General features: G+C 37.4%; 1 pseudogene; it reads left to right on the forward strand.

Annotated features, from left to right (window-relative positions):
* The first annotated feature begins 318 nt into the window (after positions 1-318).
* On the forward strand, positions 319-1233 carry LOC101990644 (annotated as a pseudogene).
* The last annotated feature ends 19149 nt before the right edge of the window (positions 1234-20382 follow it).

Here is a 20382-nt window from a genome sequence, read left to right on the forward strand (position 1 = left end):
GGAAATAACTGATTTGTTGTGGTCATCCAAACCTCTGGTTCTTATATCCTCTGTTCCCTCTTCTGAAATTATCTCCTAGCTTTGGGAAGAAGGGTGTGTGATATCTGTGATCCATCTAGGGTTGAGCACTCCATAAATTTTCATTCTCTGCACTTTAATCAGTTGTGGGTCTCTGTGTTAATCAACATCTACTACAAAAAAGAGAAATGCTTCTCTGATGAGGGCTAACACTGATTTATAAGTATAATGATAAAATCTCAAAGAGTCTGTTTAGTAAGATGTCTCTTTAGGAGAATAATAGCAGTGGTTTCCATTGTGATGACCAGGGAAGATAGGAGGACAGGAAAGTCCAACTACTTCAAGAATATCCAACGTTTGGATGATTACCTGCATGCTTGTTGTGGGAGCCGACAATGTGGACTCCAAGCAAATGAGGCAGATCCTCATGTCCGGTGAGGGAAGGCTTGGACAAGAACCCCTTTATGCAGAAGGCCACCAGGAGGTATCTAGATAACAAGCCAGCTACAGAGAAGCTGCTGCCTCATTTTGGGGGGAATGTGAGCTTTGTGTTCATGAAGGAGGACCTCACCAAGATTAGGAACATGCTGTCAGCCAATAAAGTTCTGGTTGATACCCTTGGTGGTTATCACATCCTGTGAGATAACAATCCCAGCCCAGAACACAGGCCCAGAGGCTGAAAACTCTTTCATCCATGTTATTGGCATCACCACAAAAGTCTCCAGAGGAACCATCGAAATTCTGGATGATCTGCAATCTGATAAAACCTAAAGACAAAGGAGGAGCCATTGAAGACACCGTGTGCTGAACACGTTGTCTCCTGGTTCTCCTCTGGGTTGTCATCGAACAAGTTAATAACAGTGACAGCATTTACAACCCAGAAGTACTTGACATCACAGAACTGACTCTGTGCTCTCACTTCCTGGAAGGTGTCTGAATGTTGCCAGTGTTTTTCTGCAGGCAGGTTAGCGGACTGTTTCCTGAGTGCCACACTTTCCTTCGGTGGGTACAAGTGGGTTCTGGTTTTGTCGATGGAGACTGAGTAAACCTTCCCACTTGCTGAAAAGTCCAAAATTTTTTTGGCTGATCCACCTGCCTTTGTGGCTGTTGCCCATATGGTGCTGCCAATGATGGTACTCCTGCCCCAGCCAAGGGTGAAGGTAAGGAAGAATTGAAGAGTCAGATGAGGATATGGGATTTTGCTTCTTTGACTGAATCCCTCAAAGCAAGCAACTCAACTAGCTTAATTTGATAAACATGGCACAGACGCTTACTTCTCTTAAAAAAAAAAAAAAAGGTTTTTTTTTTTTCTTCCCGACCGCCTATGACCTTCTAGCCCCAGATACTTGTTCTAATTACTAGGTATGGGTTTGATTACGTTGTGTGTCTTAACTCCAATCATATAGTGGTAGGTTACTCCAGTGATATTCACGCATGTCACTATTTTTACATTCTGATAACAATTCAAAGCCAAATAAAATAGATCTGCCCCCTAGCTATATTATTACCTATAGCTATGTAATGATTTCAAACTATAGTAACTTTGAGCATTTCTGTTTCTATGGATTTGATGGCCCTGTTTGAGGGTCTGTTGTGAAACTGGAATGAAGGCTTTGGCCAGGGATGCAAGCTATTAAAAATTGGACTGAGTCTGTAAAACTCCTTCCAAGCTCACATGGCCATGTCAAGTGGCTCTGGTTCCTCACAAGCCATTTCCTAGAAGTGTGGTTTTCTTACCACATAGTCCAATCTGTGTGGAGGCCGAAGTTTCCTTGACTCTTAAATGACATGGCATATGGCTTTCCCGGTGCAGGTAAACCAACACAGTAAGTAGAACAGCACAATAACCTATAAATGAGTCATTGATGTCACTATCCAGCTCTTGCATTCTATCCTAGCAGCTGAAATAGAAGCAAGTCATTGACTCTAACCCATTCTTCAAGAGGAAGAATTATCTACACATCTTTTAGAGATAATTATTAAACATATGTGGAAATTATTAAGCATTTCCATATGTGTTTCTGTGATATGTGAGAATATACTTAACAGCTGAAGACAATAAAATGCACAACCAATTCAATTTCCATCCACTAGTGGGATTCTTTTATGATAGTGTGATACGATAATAGTGTTTCAGAATGCAAAAGGACAAGTCGAAAGCACGGTGGATTAGATATATGTCATTCTAATTCTATATGCTGCTTCATTCACTTACTATTTTATTCATTTTTCTCACTGAAAAATATGCATATACAAGAGCAAGCAAGGAAGGAGTGCTATTTAATATTTAAAAATAAATCTAAATGCCCTTGACCTCTCTAGAAAAATGTATTTAGGACTAGCACAAGTTTAGGGAGAGACAGTGGTATGATAAGAACTGCTTTAAAAATTCTTGCTGGTGTCATGCATAATAGACATTCAAGAAAGGCTAAGATGGAAGACCGATTAGGAGATAGTAAAATAATAAGATGATGGATGATAAGAAGTAATACACACTGTGAGTGTCACTAATGATGAAAAATGAAAATGTATTTAAAATACATGCTGAAGAAAAGTGGCAGAATCATCTTGCACTGAAAGAGACTGTACATTGTTTTCTCCTGAGTGTGGCTTGAGAAGAATTCACACATCCATTCCACAGTTTCAGAAACTTCTATAATGATGAAAGAAAACAATTCTATAGTCAAACTGTATCCCAGGATAGAGTTGACTCATGGCCTCTCCTGGAAACTGCCTGTCATATCAGTAGTCCCGTCAGTGTGAAAAGAGAGCACGGCCCTCTGTTATAAATAGAGCATCCATATTCTTTGTAATGTGTGGGGAAAAAATGAAAGTTTTGCATACATTTTGGAAGTATCAGTGATACCAAACCACTAGTTATACCTTCTGTTCGCATGGGGTTTACAATAACCATCTTCTGATACATATTCTCCAGAATTTTAAAAGTACGTTAGGAATATGCTCAATGGCAACAAAGAGCAATATATGCAGAGAAATGTGCAGAAAGAAGGACTTTGGAGTTCAAGATATTTACATTCTTGTCTTTTCTATTTCTCCCTAGGTTTCTGACATGTGAAGGGTCTCAAATCATAATTTTTTTCAAGAAAATAATTGAAATTCACACAAAGAATGACAATATCAAATAAAGTAATTTCTGTAAATACTAGGGACAGTGCCTGACATTTATTAAGCTCTAATAAATATGTATAATTAAATTGATCCTACTTATAATATTATTTGGGTTTATTTTAACTAAGTTGAGTACAAATATATTTTGTTAATTTATTTTGAGGATTTAAAAGTAACAAGATTTAAAACATCAATGTTTTGCTTTATTTACATACAAAAGGTGGGATTCCTTGAGTCCATGACACTGTTTTTGTTAGGGCATAGCAAGAATCTTGTCAATTGTGTTTTGCTCTACAGAGTGATTTCCTGAAAGGGGAGCCACATTAGCAAAAGACCAGAATATTAGACTACACAAGTGTCTCACGGTTTTTGCAAAATTGCTAAATATCACTATTGACTTTAATTGCCCAATGGGCTTCATAAATAACTGAAATAAGCTTTCCATTTAAAGAACAATAACAAGCTGGATCTGTAGCTCAGTGGTAGAATGCTTGCCTAGCTGTATGAGACTCTACAATCAATTCTAAGTACTTCAAATATTAATAATTATTATTGACATAAAATGATGTCACATTTCAATGCTTTCAATGATTATAATTCCTTCTATATATAATCAAAGGAAAAATATAGGTGCTTTCAACATTTTCAAGTTTCTTAACAGCTGAAATATCCTGGAGTACACCATGTATTAGGTCAGAATATTCAACAGTTTCCAAAGCAGTTATATGATAACATTATCTTTAAATGTCAAAGAGATTAAAATAATCAAGTAAATGCTTCTTATATTGCCTAAAAATAAAACCAAATAAATCATCCACAACCTGAATAGCACTCATTATACATTCTTAATGAACTATATTTTAACTTTTATTTTATTACTTTTGCTTGATAAAAATTCTATTATTGCTTTCTGACATGTTATATTCAGATAAAGCATGCTGTATCACTTTATTCTTAGTATATATCTAACTTTAGCTTGGGAAGTGGTTTGGGGATAAAGCACTTATTGAACTATCATGAAAGACCTGGGCTCAAACGTTCAGTACCCATTTAAAGCTAAATGCAGTAGTATGTCTCTAATCCCAGTGCTTCTACAGGAGGATGGGTGGGAATTGAGACAGGAAATATCCCAAAAGTTCTTGGGTCAGTTATCCTGGCAGATATAACAATGAAAAACAAAAAGAGATCCTATTTTATACAACATAAAAGATGAAAACCAACCCCCAAAGTTGTCCTCTGATCTCCACACAGTGTCATTCACTTGCTCACACACAAACAATAAATATAATAACATTAACTATCAACGTATTCTTTTAATCATCAACATATTACCATAAGCGTGATTACCACTAAATAAAAACTAAAAAACTTCACTGTACATCTTATACCTATATTGAGTTTTGTTATTGTTGTTGTTTTGTTTGTTTGTTTGCTTTTGCAGACAGGGTTTCATTGTGTAGTCCTGGCTGTCCTGGAACTCACTCTGTAGATCAGGCTGGCTTTTGCCCACTTCTGCCTCCCGAGTGCTGAGACTAATGATGTATAACATCATACAATTATATTTTCTAAATACCAAAACAACAAAAAAAAACCACTATCAGCAATTTGATTATAATTGTTTCTCATTTTAGATATAAAAAAGAGAACAGCCATGACCTTCAAGAGAATGTAGTAGCTCTTTGCAGAATGGTGACCTTGGGCATGAAAAGAACAGCAAACAGTGTAGGTGCCTTTAAACTTCCTCACAACTGAAGTGAGCTGCACACTCCTATGAAGGCCTCTGATCAACCATGGCCATGGCTGTGGCATCCCACTAAGCCATCCTTTCTCCAGAGGGAATATCGTTATTGCACCATGGGTTAGTGAGCATTCTGTAGACTTCTGTATAAATGGAATCATCCTGTTCTGTTTCTTCTTTAACTGGGCATGATTTTGTTTCCACTGCCATGTATTGATTGATGTCTTATCTATAATTGTAAAGCATTTCTCCAGTGTAGATACGTCATAATTTCTCTAGGCAATCCCTTATTTAAGGACGTCTCATTGCTTCCAGTGTTTGGCTGAGGCAATATGAACATTTGTATATAAGTCATCTATGCCTATGACATTTGAATTTCTCTCGGTTGAAGAGCTGAGTTATAAGTGTATGCAAAGATGTTAGTCTATAGCTTTTCCTAAGTTCTCCCATTACATAGAAGTAAAACAATAAAACACCTTGAGCAAAATGTCCTAGTGCAGCTTGGATATTACTGATTTGGGGGGTGGTTCTTTGGTTTTCTTCTTCATTTATTTTCATTTTTGGGTTCATACTTTCTGTCTAGTGTTGGATTTAAATGACCAGTTTACTCCACTTTCCTAAGACAGATGTAGGTGTCATTTACTTGATCCTTCTCTATCTCCTAATACACAATACAGCACTATAAAGTATTCCCTATGGGTTGTAGTAGAATCCTGTAAATTAGGATGTGCCATGAGTTTGTGTTCAGTCTGCTAAAGTTTTAGATTTTGCTTCCAATGCTCTTTGGTTCTCAGTTGTTTTATAAACCTGCTGTTGAGTTGTCTGTGGTATGGAAACATTTAAGATAGATTTATACTTTCAATTTTTAGTTTATGTTCAATGTGAAATTTTCATATTTTCAAAGTACATACTTTGTGTGTCTTTAACATTTTTATTGAGTCTTGTTTAACAGTCAAGTGTCTACAGAATACACATTCTGTTGTTTTGGGACAGTGTGTTCTACCACTCTCCATAGGTCAATTTCACCGATTCTGTTGTTCATTTCCTTAATATCCCTCAACTAAACATTCTAATTTGCATACTATCAATTATTAGACAGTGTACATTGAAACTCTAATCAGGCAACTGCCTTCCTCCTTTTGAAGTTCAGCCAAATTTCTCACCATGATGAATGATTCCATCAGAACTGGGAAATGGCATTGTGTGCTGTAACTACTACTGTTTATTAGATATCTCTTTCACTAACATGACATTTCTTCACATTCACCTTTCTTCATATTCATGTGAGCATAGTAGGTGTTTTTCATGCTTATATTTTTAAATTATTTATGGCTAGATTTTATATGAATGTGGAGGTTAATTACCATTTAAAATTATTAGTAGTATTAACAGGTTTACAATCTTACTATGTTAATTTTTCTCATTTTCAGTTTGTATATGAATTGAGTTAATGTATAATACTCCATCTTTATCTTACTCTTTATCAACAATCTGTTGGAGTTTGAGCAACAGATGAGTAGGTACCATTTCTTTGTGCCCTTGCAACAGATACAAGTTTAGTTTTCAGCACCAGCATGAGGGGAATTTTCATTGTTGTGATTCTGATGCTCTCTTCTAACCTCCTTAGGCAATCACATCCATACACATGCATGGGCACACTCACACATGTGCATACGCACATGTACACACCAAAAATTAAACACTGAAAAATACACCCCATCTTTTATTAATTTGATGGTATTTTAGAGATTATAGAATACAAAGTAGAATAAAAGACTCAAAAATATAATAGAAACAGTCCAAAGTAAAAACCCATAAAATTTAGGAAAACTATAAAGTTGTACATCACTTGCTCTACTTCATCTAATCTGATGCTGTTATTTTTTAAAATTTTTAAAAATTGTGTGTGTAAGAGTGTTTTATCTATATGATTATGTGTGCACCACTTCTGAGTGTCTACAGCAATCAAAAGTGGGTATCAGACTCCTTGGAAATGGAATGCTGTGGAAATGCCTTCAGTCAACAGCCTTTAAGTTACCAGCCCACTTTGGGCATGGTCTCTTATAAATGCAGACAAAAAGTGTGCCGGGGCCTCTTGGCTACTGGAATTGTTGCCAGTTCCCAGCACACACAGAGGACTGGGAATCATTACTCTTTCTGTGAGCTTATCCTTAGATAAATAAACAAAATAATGGCTAGGAATGTAGTCAACTGAAGTCCAGTTGGGGATAGAGAACCCATTCCTATTGGATTGCTCCTGTGAAGAAATATCAGTAATGGCTTGGGAAGTAAAGCTCAATTCCTTGCATGGAAGTTCTACATGCTCTTATCACTGTGTGAGTATCTTCACTACCGGGAAACTTGTTTGAAAATAGTCTAAGAAAGAGCCTATATCTTAGTAGCTATTCTATTGCTGTCAAAAGACTCTATCGTGAAAACTATTCTTGTAAGACAAAACATGTAATCAGGGGGTTGGTTACAGTATCATAGGGTTAGTTCATTATCATCATGGCAGGAAGAATGACAGAAAACAGGCAGGCACTGGTGCAGTAACTGAGAGCTACATCTTGATTCATAGGCAGAGAGACCTGGCTTTGGATGGACTTCAGAAAACTCAGATTATACTTCCACTAATAGGTCCACACCTACTCAAACAAGGCCACACCTAATCTGTCTCACTCCTGGGTAACTGAGCATTCAAACTTATGAGCCTAAAGGGATCACTCTTACTCAAACACAGCCTATCATCTTCAGAGTCCTGGGTTAGACATTACATACCCTCAGTCTCATTGGGGAATCTCCTTGAAATATTTGCATATTTCTCACTTGTATTTTCTCTTAAGTGGTGCAGGGATAATAGTGACTATAATTATCTCTCTAATTTAGGAGAGGACCTCATGAGTAAATCTCAGAAATGGAATTTTAAACTATTCTTGAGGCTATTTGTTAGTCAGGTGACACACATGGTTGGATATGCTGTGATGGTAGTGCCACTGGTTAAATATTAAGTCACTGTGAACGATCCATCAAATAATAAAACTGGATTTCTGCCAGTGAAACAGATAGGCTATCCTTTATCTCTCCCTCCTCTCCTCCAGTCCAGTCACCTAGTCTTATCCTCAGCTCAAGAGAATACCAACCTCCTGAAAACACTCCATCATGTCTGCCCCCATCTCACGTGGGTCATGTAGATTTTCTCCTCCCTCCTTCCTACACCTGCATATCACTTTATCCACTCAGCTCCATCAGATGTTCCCTAGAAGCCCTCGGGCCACTCTGTCATGGAAGCAGTAGACTAACTGTACATCTTTGCCTCTCCCTCCTCTTCTACAAAGCCAATGCTCCAGTTTCATCCCCTACTGTCTAACAGAACACCCACTGCAGCCTTGCCTCCCTCCCTGTAACCACCTCCAGGAGATGACAAACTCATCCTGTTATAACTGTCCTCAATTCCACCAGGCATTCTCTGGAAATCTGCCAACACAACCTGCCAGAGAAGCAATTAGGCCAGCTAATCAGAAAGGCAAGCTCGAGATAAGGACTCTACCTGCCTGATTCCATCTCCCAGTCTCATCCCTAGATTAGAAGCAAAGTATTTTTTGTAGCCTCTCCTCATACTCTGCCCCAACACCTAAGCAATCCTGGTGGAATATCTAGGTTGACTACCTCCTGTGGACCTCCTCAGTCTTCTTGTAGCTCAACCCACTGATAAGTGTGAGGTGCCAATACCTAGTACACATTTGACCTGGCACCATCTGTGACCACAATTATCAGGACAACAAAGAATTTCCTACCAAGCAACACACAGAAATCCCACTTTCCTAAAGAATCAGAAAGCATCTAAAATCCCAGTCTTCACAGTACCAAATTTTTAGATGCTAGAGTAAAATTACAACCAGTAACAGCCAGGACAATATATCTCCACTAGAGCCCAGGGACCCTGTGAGCATTGGTCCTGAGAATTATAACATAGATGATACACAAGAAAAATACTTTAAAATAGCCTTTATGAATATATTAAGACACTTAAAAATGGAACTAATTAATCCCTTGAGATTGATGAAAACGCAATCAAGCAGTAGAAGGAAATGCAAAAAAAAAAAAACAGTTGAAGACCTGAATGTGGAAATAAAATCAGAAAAAAAACCTGAGAGAAATATAAAAATGAAATTTTAGGAACCCAAACAAGATTGTTCGAGGTAATATATGTCAGCAGAATATAGTAAACTGAAGAGAGAAATAATCTCAGGAACTAGAGACACAAGAAATGGAAGATATGGGTACCACAGTCAATGAAAATTGTTATATCTAAAAAACCCAGGCACAAAACATCTAGGGAATCTGGGACACTAAAAAATTTCAAATCAAAGAATAATAGGAATAAAGGAAGAAGACACAGTTCAAAATCATAAAAATAAAAATAAAATTTTAACAAAATTATATTGAAGCTTTCCTTTACTAGAAAAGGAAGATACCAATCAAGTTCAAGAAGCATACAGAACACCACATATGCTTAACCAGAAAAGGAAGTCTCCTCAGGCTAGTTACTCAGGCTAGTAAAAACATGGAGTAAGGTGTCTAAGTTAGGAGTTTTTATTACTGTAAAGTGACACCATGACCATCACAACTCTTATATGGAAAACATTTAATTGAGGAGTCTTGTTTATAGTTTCAGAAGTTCAGACTATTATCATCATGGTGGGGAGCATGGTAACAAGTAGGCAGATTTGGTGCTTCAGGAACAGCTGAGAGTCCTACATCTTGCCAGAAACAGGAAGTCAACTGATAGTCACACTCAGGGAAATTTGAAAAATGAAGCCTCAAAACTCACCCGCATAGTAAGACACTTCCTCCAACAAGGCCACACCTCCTAATAGTGTCCTTCCCTTTGTGGGCCATTTTCTTTCAAGCTACCACATAAGGGGAACACTCACCCATTACTAGTGTGAGTAATGGATAATAAATGCATATAGCCTCTACAGAAATCGGTATGCTTGTTTTGCAGGAAGATGGGAATCAGTGTACTTCAGGATCTAGTTATACACTCTTGAACATGTTAACCATGTTCAGTACTGCTATTTTCATAATAGCCAGAATTTGCCGCAACCTAGATATCACTCAAGAGAAGAATTGATTTTTAAAATGTGCTACATCAACATAAGTGAACATTATTCAGTCATTAAAAAATTGAAATTCATAGGTAAATGAATGTAACTAGAAAAAATATCACATTGAATGTTGTGTCTAACAACACAAATATCATATGTATTTCTTAAACATGGATATTAGCTGTTAAGTCATTGATAACCAGAGTACAATTCAGGGTCTCATAGATGTTAAATATAGAGGTAGTGACAAGTGGGATTGGTGGATAGATCTATTTCATAAAGTAAAATAAAATAGATAGTTATAGCTGGTTGGGGGGCGAGAATGAGAGAATCAAGGAAAAGCAGAAGGGAAGAGAGGTACAAAGGAGAGAATACAAAGATAGATAAAATTCAGAGCCATCTGAAGGGCAAAATATTTTAACAGAGTAGAAGCCACCTAAATACATATATACAAGTGACCTAAGTGAGATAGACAAATAATGGGGAGACAGAGCACTGACCGACAGGTATTCATTCCTCCAGACAACACCTATAGAACTCACTGAAGATGGAGAAGTAAACTGGTACCTACCTAGAGCTTTTGTCCTATGTGTTCTTATGTTTATTATGTGAAGATATTCTGTACACTACCAAAGAAGGAACACAAATGCCAACCTAGCTGCAAATTCTTGGATTGACAGTGGTGACCTGCCTGTATCATGGTGCCAGATGCTAGTGCCATGGTGACACAAATCTTGTAGGAATAACCAACAAACATCTGGTTTGAATTAAGGCTTTGTCTGTGTAAAGAAACACATACCTGATGCTGCTTGGATGACCAAAAACTTGAAACTAGATAACCCAGGGACCTAGAGTAAAAACAAATACTACTGTTCTAAAACAAATATAACAGCAATAAAATGACTCCTTGTGATTTTCTACTATTCTCATATATCAGTGCCTTACCCAACCATTATAAGAAAAGCATCTTTCTGCAGCAGATGGGAGCAGAAACAGAGACCCACATCCAGTCGTTATGCAGAGAGTTAGGGGCCCTGGAATACTTAGTGTTAACAGGATGACTCCATCAAATCCCCGCCCCACATAGCTCAGGGAAGACTGTAGAAGAGGAGATGGAAAGAGTGTAAGAACCAGAGGTCACGGAAGGCAGCAAGAAAACAGTGTCCTGAAAAGGAACAGGATCAATGTAATATGAACTCACAGAGACTAGGGCAGCATAAATGGGGCCTACATGTTGCTCTGCCAAATGGGGTCCTCAAAATGAAAGGAAAACTGGACACGTGCCCCCATTCTTAACCCAAAATAAATCTCCAACAATAACCATTGCCAAAAGAAAATTTTGTTTTCTCCAGGGGAGTCTCACTGAAGAAACAGGTTATTTTTAAGGGCTGGTTGTATGCCCAGAAGTTAATGTCCAACAGGAAATAAACTCAACAGCATCTTTGGAGGTACCTTGTCTCATAATGTCAAGTCATGGCTCCTCTTCTTTAATTTAATTTAATTTTATTCTATTTTATTACATATATGTGTATTTTCTCTGTAATATATAGGTCTGTTTTGCATATATTATGGCTTCTAGTTCAGTGTTTTTATGGGATTCTTAGTGTGTGAACAAGTGTGTCTCCATTTTTTTGTTCCATCTCTTGGGCTCTTTCCTTTCTTTCTTACTAATTTTTGCTGGTTTGTTTGGTTTGTTTTGCTTTGCTTTGTTTAATTTTATTCTACTCTGTTAGTTTTGTTTTTTTTAATTTATTAATGTCTTTTAGAAATATTTTTATTTTCTAATGATAGATGGAAAGGGTTGGATCTTGTTGAGAAGAAAGGTGGGAAGGAACTGGGAAAAATAGAAAGAAGAAGAAAGGGGAATTGAAATCTGGTATTTTATGTTAGAAAATATCAATTTTCAGTAAAAGGGAAAAATAAAAATACATGAATCATAGTGTCAGTTCATCAACTTCTTGTCACTTAATGCCTTTTCTTGTACCTCAATAACTATTTTGTAGGACAATACTCTAAATCTCATCATTATTAGGGATGACCCATCTCTTTCTATAACATTTCAAGTGTTTCATTTCTTTAAATGTCTACTCTGGGAGCATAATGCCTCATATTTACTACAGAATACACATCAACTAAAACATTCCTGATAATATTTTCTTCTTCTTACCTCACTGTCTCATATTCCAAGACAACTATTTTTTAAAATTGTACTAGCCTCACATGTTTGAAGACTATCTCCTTATATCACTTAGTTTTCTAATCGACAAAGAAAACTCAGATTTCCTATTTGGTCTGTTCCCTGAAATTTCCATACTAAAGGACAACATTCTTTGACTTCACCTACAATTCTAGTAGACATTTTTCTCCATCTTTGCAAATCGTGTGTTCAAATAATTATTTTAATTTTCTCTTGGCTCCATTTTGTTGATGCTTCTTTCCAACTTTTCTTCCTTAATACATGTGGCCATATATCTTCAATATTTTTGGATGCAGAGGAAGAATTCACTTTATAACAGGTTAGGGGTAAAACACCATCTAATAAAGATAGTAGATTGCGATTCTTTTTGGAGGGTTTGGAGAGAAGAGGGTTGATTTCAGTTCACATCATAGTCTACCATTCAATGAAGTCAAGACAAGAACTCCAGGCAAGAGCAAGCACATAGGCCCTGGAGGAGTGCTGTCTACTGGCTTTCTCCCCATTGCTTGCTTATCATACCTGCTTCCTTACATACACAGGACCACCATCCTCAGGATAGCCCCTCACATTTCCAACACCAATCACTAACTAAGAAGATGCCTCACCAGACCACCTGTAGGCCAATTTTCTGGAATCATTTTTCTCAATAGTGGTTACTTATTCTCAGATAACTCTAACTTCAATAATGTTGTAAAAACAATAATAACAAAAAACAATAAACATGCGGATAATAAATGTTTTTGTTAAATGTAAGACATAGAAGAAAAATAGTTCAGGGGATTTATTTATTTGTTTCTTTTTTTCTTTTTTTGAATCATGGTTTCATGTAGCATGGACTTCCTTGAATAGTTTTCTGAATCCACTTTTTATGAACCTAATCCACATTGTTACTAGTTACCCAGTTGGTTGAAGAAGCCAGGGAATTAGTATTTACTGAGCATTGACTCCACTACAGCCATGGGTCCCACCCCATCTCCTATCTACTCCTCAGAAGACCTTGCATGGGGAGTTAACAAAGACTGGTACATCAAGTTGAGGCAGGACCAATCCCTCCACACTGCATCAAAGCTGAACAAGTTATCTCACTCTAGGGAAGGGGCTTCAAAAAGTCAGATCATACACCAGGGATAGAACCTGGTCCCATTGTCAGGGTCCCCTGAACAGATCAAGCCACACAACTACCACCCGCATCCAGAGCAGGCCTATTTTGATCCCATGCAGGCTCCCCATGTGTCAGTCCAGAGTCTGTGAGGTCTCATGTGTTCATGTCAGCTGTCTCTGTGGGTTTTCCCATCATAATCTTGACCCTCCCCGCTCATGTAATCTCCTCGTCCCTCTCTTTGCACTCCCTGAGCTCGGCCCAAAGCTTGGCTGTGGATCGTTGCATCTGCTTCCATCAGTTACTGAACGGAGGTTCTATGATGACAATTAGGGTAGTCAACAATCTGATTAAAGGAGAAGGCAAGTTCAGGCAACCTCTCCACTATTGCTAGGAGTCTTAGCTAGGGTCACCCTTATGGATTCCTGGGAAGTTAATTAGCACCAGGTTTTTCCCCTAACCCCATAATGGCTCTCCTATATTAAGATAGCTCTTTCATTGCTCTCCCTATCAATCCCTCTCCCAATTTGCCCCATTCCCTCCTGTTCTCATCCTCCATTCACTTCCCTATACTCCCCTGCACTCAGTTTACCCAGCTCATTTATTTCCCCTTCCTGGGGCTATCCATGTATCCCTTTTAAGGTCCTCCTTGTTACCTAGCTTCCCTGGGCCTGTGAATTGTAGTCTGGTATCCATTGCTTTATATCTAATATCCACTTATGAGTGAGCACATACTGTGTTTGTCTTTGTAGGTTTGGATTATCTTAGACAGGATGATTTTTTTTCTAGTTCCATTCACTTACCTGCAAATTTCATGATGCTATTGCTATTTTATAGCTGAGTAATCCTCCATTATGTAAATGTATCACATTTTCTTTATCTATTCTTACATTGAGGGGCATCTAAGTTGCTTCCAGGTTCTGGCTATAATGGAGAATTGATTTTCAACAATGAAATCAAATCAACAAGCAAATCTCCTAAACATAATCCCAGCCCTTAGAGCAAGTGTTGGACTTTAAGAAAGACATGGAGGGAGGGGTGACATGACCTGATCTAGTTATGCTCCTATCAAGTGTGATATGGTTTGATGAGGCTATAGTGGCTGGCATTGCACAGGCAGGGTCTTTGCTCTTGGGGTGGTTCATGTAGCCAGTCTTTTATGAGCACCAGAGGCTCAGAATCTTGTTTTAGAGTTCCATGACAAGCTACACATCAGTGTTTAACCAGAAGAACTCTTAAGGCTCACAGTCATTTATGTTCCTGGCTGCAGTATAAACCAGCAAAAGGATAAATCAGTGTCCACACTGGCAAAAGATTTATCAAACAGAGGTGATTCTTCCCTCAGAGGCTAGAGAAATATTTCAAGTGGCCAGGAAGAAAAAGACATCCAAATCCTCAGGTCTAAGGGTTTTCTGGGCCTGGGACTTGAGCACACATATTTCAGAGTTGCTTACATAGGTATTATAAAAACATACCAGACAAAGAAGAAAGGGAGTGTAGTGAGTAAATACTGGACCAACACAAGAGTGATAACCAAACTCTGCATCTAAATATCTGATGTCAGCTTGATTTCAGGTCTCCATATCCTTTTAGCCAAAGCTAACTCTTCTTGTTGTTACAAAACAATTAACAGAAACAACCTAATAAATAAGAGTTTGTTGTTTTCCAGAATTCCAGGGTAAAGTTAACTAGGGTAAAGAAGTCACAATGTCAGGAGCTTCAGGCAACTGGTCTCCTTGTATCTGCAATCAGGAAGCTGAAAGCAGTGAATGCTGGTTGATGTTTCTCTCATTTTCTCGTTCTTACACAGTCTTAGACCACAGCTATAAGTTGGCACCACCCTTGTTTAGGATGGGCCTTCCTGCCTCAGCTATCACCATGTAGAAGCTCCCTCTCAGATGCACCTAATAGATTGTCGTCTAAGTCATTCCGGGTCTTGCAAAATTGACAATCAATATTAATCACCACAAAACTCAAAGACTGTTTTATTAGAGTCTGAGAGTAAAAACAACAGATGAGACAAATTGTAAATGAATATTGGCAAGTGCAGAGAAGACCGAAATGGATGAGAGGAAGCCATAAAGAAAAAAAAAAAACTGGGATTTTTCAAATAGATTTCAAGAAAGGCAGGTTTAGCAATGGAAATCTAAAAGAAGTTGTGTGGTCCAAAAGAGTTCAGAGAAAGAGACAGAACACTTGTCTTAGGAAGTCATAATTAAAAGTTTTTGATATCCAAAGAGAAGATAAAAAGGAGGAAAATGATGTTGTGTTTTCACAGTTAGGACTCAGAATAGTGCATAGGCTTAGCAGACAGGAACTTTAAATAAATACAAGAAAGAAACCTGTGAGGTCTATACATACCAATCTCATGAATAGCATAGCTACTCTTTCCTGTTTTACCATGTTTTCAGATGTATCAACTTTGCAAACAAATCTCATTACAGGAATAACTTTTCGTTTCCTCTCTAAAATGTTCTCATCTCAGATCTATCAAATTTTGAGGGATGGTTTTCTGGTCAGTTGGCTCACGTGTCCAGCTGGAATAATTGTTTAAAAAAAATGGGCAAAAGTTTTTCTGTAATCGTTTTTGGGGGAGGTAGAATTTCATAACACCACTATGATCCTCTACAAATCCCTGACACTTCCACCTTTTCATATGGAGGATGTCATGCTTCCTTTACTTTAGAAAGAAAGAATGAATTAAAGATCATTATATTAACAGCTCAACAGGAGGCAGGGCTATAGGTGATTGTGAGGGAAAGCTCAACCCCTAGCAATTTTCCATGCCTGGCAATGCCTGTATCCCTACCTAAAAATTTATCCCTGTATGGCTTCAGATGAGATTAATAAGCAAAAAGCCATACCCATCTACTCAATTTCTTATTAATCATTCTAATTTAGAGACATGCAATCGCTTTGGCAATGTGTTACCCTTTTCTCTGTTTTCTTATTTTAATCTTTCTGGTTTCTTTTTTCTACCTTATTTTATGCCAATACTGAATTTCCATTAACCCTAAATCCTGGAATCAAAAGCTCTTCTTCATTTGTCTGTTTTTCACACCTGTCATATTCAATCAGTTGACGCTTTCTCAAAACTGTTCTCAGCACCCTGTTTCTACATTCAGTTTAGAAATTCAGATTTTTGCCATTTCCTGCCTGGACAATGGCAAGCGTGTTTTCTTTCCCTGCATCCTTTTTCCTTCATAGCTTCCTTGATTTCCTGCCACTTTATAGCTTCTTCCTAATACAGTAAGGATCAGTGTGACTCTGAGCTCTGCCTCTGGCCTTTGACGAGCCTTCCAAAGCAAACTGCTTGTGTAGCAGTGTTCAATGAGCCAATAGATATAACTTTGTATTATTTAACAAATTGTAGAAAGAAAGATCTTTGTTTATAAACTGAAGAATATGAACATATTCTCCTTTTCTGATAGAAGTTATCATTTCTCATGAGAAAAACCAGGCTGAGGAAATGCCCGCTCATGAAAGGGGCAGAGTAAAAAATTCAGAGAGGATTTGGTTAAAAGTTTCACTAAACCCATGCAAGGGCCACTTTAACACTGGTTATGAGCTAATTATCTACCTGTGGAATGTGTAACAATACACTAATTTTATGTTTGTTGAAACTGGCAGTACACTAACTTGATCCGAAAAATCTCCTGTGTTTCACTGTGACTATAGAAGCAACTGTAGTCGTGATTCATCTTCTTACTACAGAAATTGCAGTTTGTCACAGGAAAAGATTCTTCAGTGGCTTTGAAATGAAACACAAACTTTATAGAACCCCATATTCCAAACTTACTGCCTTTCTGCCAGTTGTATTGAGAAAGTCATAATTCTTGTGGCATACCATGATCACAAAAGCTGTGTATTTCAGGCAATCTTTTCCTTCATGTGGTCTAACTTTAAGCCTCTTCCTGTTCCATCTGCAACAGTGAAGTTTTCTATAACCGCTAAACAGGGTTATTCCTATCTGTCGTGTATTTGCCTGTTGGTTTCTGGGATGATGGAATATATGCTTTCTAAGGCTAGTATTGTCTACTTCCTTTTCAATATTGCCTTCATTATCGTCTTTCTCGCCTTTTCATTTAATAAATCCTGATTTGGTAACCTTTATGCTCTTCTAGCATTTACCACATGCTCAACAAATATGTATGGATTAGATCAAATTGACAAAGACTTTTCTCCAGTAAAATTTACATGCTAGGTGCCATATGCATATAATGCTGCAAAATAATACTGAATGAGCCAAGGGACGTGGAAAAGGTCAAAAGGATTGCCTCGCAAGAACTTGTGCGAGCACTTTTGAACTCAGATAATGCAATGATAGGTCTTTCAGGTAATAGAATATAGAAATAGCTGTTCTAATATTACTCTTCCTATACTACTCCCTCTATAGACAAAACCTTGAAGTCAAGAGTGACTTGGAAATACAGGAGGACAAGTGGACTTCTAGTTACTGGTCTAATGCATCTTTGAAAACATGCAATTGCTCTCATGATGTTAAGAAGCCACTAAAGAGGACAACTTTGAGCATGCCCAGTATAATTACATGCCACTATTGGCCACCTACTTTAGTATATTAGCACATCAAATTCATAGATTAAAAACTTTAAATTGATGCTTTAGCTTTTATTTTTTATATATTTTTTCTTTCTTTTTAATTTTAATTTAGTTTTTAAATTTCATCTTACATTTCAATCACAATTTTCTCTTACACCTCTCGTCCCACACCCCTGCTTCCCATGCCTGGCCCTACCCCCTCCTGCATCGACTCTTCCTATCAAGTAAGGGCTCCCATGGGAAGTCTACAAAGCCTGGTAGATTTTCTGATATACACTATATTTTTTCTATGAATGTTTTACTTGTACTCTTGACCACATAATATTTACATAAAAGTCAATGCATTGAACTCTTATGTAGCCATTAAAGCTGCCACTATCAAGACATTATATCATCCAGGTGTAGTTTATCAGGAAATGAAGAAAACAAAAAACTATAGGAAACAAATGAATTCAAGGTGATGTATTTGATCTGATTTCCAATAATCTCTAGTTGTTTAAATGATGAGTATTTTTATTTCTGTATGTTCTTTGTACAGGGTAATACATACCAGACAGGCAAACTCTGTGAACCTGTGAAACAAGAGCACATTTGAATATCTTCTTCGGAACAAGGGCGTTTTGCAGTCCAGGTGTTTTGGTAATTGTAAAACACAGAGGGAAAATGAAACCTCACACTGTTGCTCAAATTCACACTTCCGACTACGTGGTGATATGCACAGGCTGGTGCTCACACTGAGCTCCGATGTGTAACTTGTGGGAATAGTGCAGATGTAAATTGACCTTCGGAGTGTTTCTCCATCACTTCTGTGACCTGACAGCCTTTCCACTCACTCTATTCTCCATAGTCTGTCTAGCTTCCAATGGACATTATTTCATTATGAAATCAGAAAAAGTGACTTTTGATTTTACAAACCCTGCCTGAAGTCCTCCTCCACAAAATCCCTAGAAGCCGCCAATTTCCCATTGCTTCTGTTACTTAATGCATAGCCTGAACTAATTTGTGTATGCCTAAGATATAGTATTTCTACTCACATTTTTTTAATCCTTGGTATAGTTTTTATAAGTAGAGAAGTTAAAAACAAATGTCTGTGATCATATATGTTCTAAGATGGATTTTGAGTGTGTCTAAGATTTTTGAGTCTCAATTCTGTCACATACACACTCTGATCAGAGGGGCAAGTCATTGGATGTACCTGACCAATAGAGGCACAATTCAGAGGATATACCTGATCACTAGGGGCAGGTAACGTAATGTACCTGATCACCAGGCGAAGGTAAAAAGATATATCTGATCAACAGAGGGGCAAGTCAGAGGATGTACTTGATCATCAGTTTCTCGGGAGGAAATATGACAGTAATCATGAGTACCATTGAGTCAATTATGCTGAAGACACTGTAAGAGTCTTTAAAATCCTCAACTTTGGTTCTTCTGTTCTACGTTCCATGTGTGTTTACTCTTCTCATCTCTCACTTTGGAGCTACTTAGAGATTTAATGGTTTCTAAAACTGTGTGCAAACACAGGAAATCTAATTCTAAGAACTTAGTGGTTCTTTGTCACACATTCTTCCCACCTTGAATTCCCACAGTAACATTACAGTATATATTTCCATTTAAGAATATAATGAGGGTAGAATAAAGAGTAGATAAAAGTTAAATTGTTCATTCTCTATCCCACATTTCATGTTGAATTTCTCTTTATCTAAGTGCTGGTATTTTTAATAAGTTGAAATTATTACCTCTATCTCATACTCTTCAAAGGGAACTATAAAATTACTTCCTAGAAATATTACAAAGTGAGTAGATATTAGCTGTTTTGCTTTTGTTCTCATATTCTGATAAATTCTTGTTTCCTTTTGGTTTTGGTTTTCTGAGACAGTGTTTCATGTCACCCAGGCTTTCCTTAGTCTTAGACGAACCACGTAGCTGAAGCTGGTCTTTAGCTCTGAACACTATTGACCTCACCTCCACAGGTGCTGTGATTACAGGAAAGGACAATACTCAGTTTTTTTTGATATTGTGCAAACAACCAGTCATCTAAAGCATTCTACTATATGTATATAAATGTAAAATATAAGAAGAAAATATCTTTACTAACCAACTTGGAAAATGTAGTGCATACAAAATTTATAATAAATGTTCACATGTTCAGAAAATATTACATGTAATACATAAGCAGAGATAATTTGAGTCTTTGGTTTAGGAGGTTGTAGAAGGCTTTCTCCTTTTATATTTTCAGCAGATACACTTGGTAGTTAAGGTATTAGACATTTTCCCAGCAGGGCACTGCCTTGTTTTTGGAGTAGGTCACTTCTGCATTTCAGTAAATGCTGTATCTCTTCCTGTTCAGTTGATAGCATATGAAGTAAATCTTAGTCTAAGTCAATCCATTTGGGATAAGAATGCTTCAGATAAAGTTCAGACAAATGAGAGATGAGATTCTGTGTGGGCACACACTGGTTCAGGCAAGGCGGTTTTCTTCTCTCTCTCTCTCTCTCTCTCTCTCTCTCTCTCTCTCTCTCTCTCTCTCTCT

The sequence above is a fragment of the Microtus ochrogaster genome, linkage group LG5 (assembly GCF_000317375.1).
Source record: "Microtus ochrogaster isolate Prairie Vole_2 linkage group LG5, MicOch1.0, whole genome shotgun sequence".
NCBI lineage: Eukaryota > Metazoa > Chordata > Mammalia > Rodentia > Cricetidae > Microtus > Microtus ochrogaster.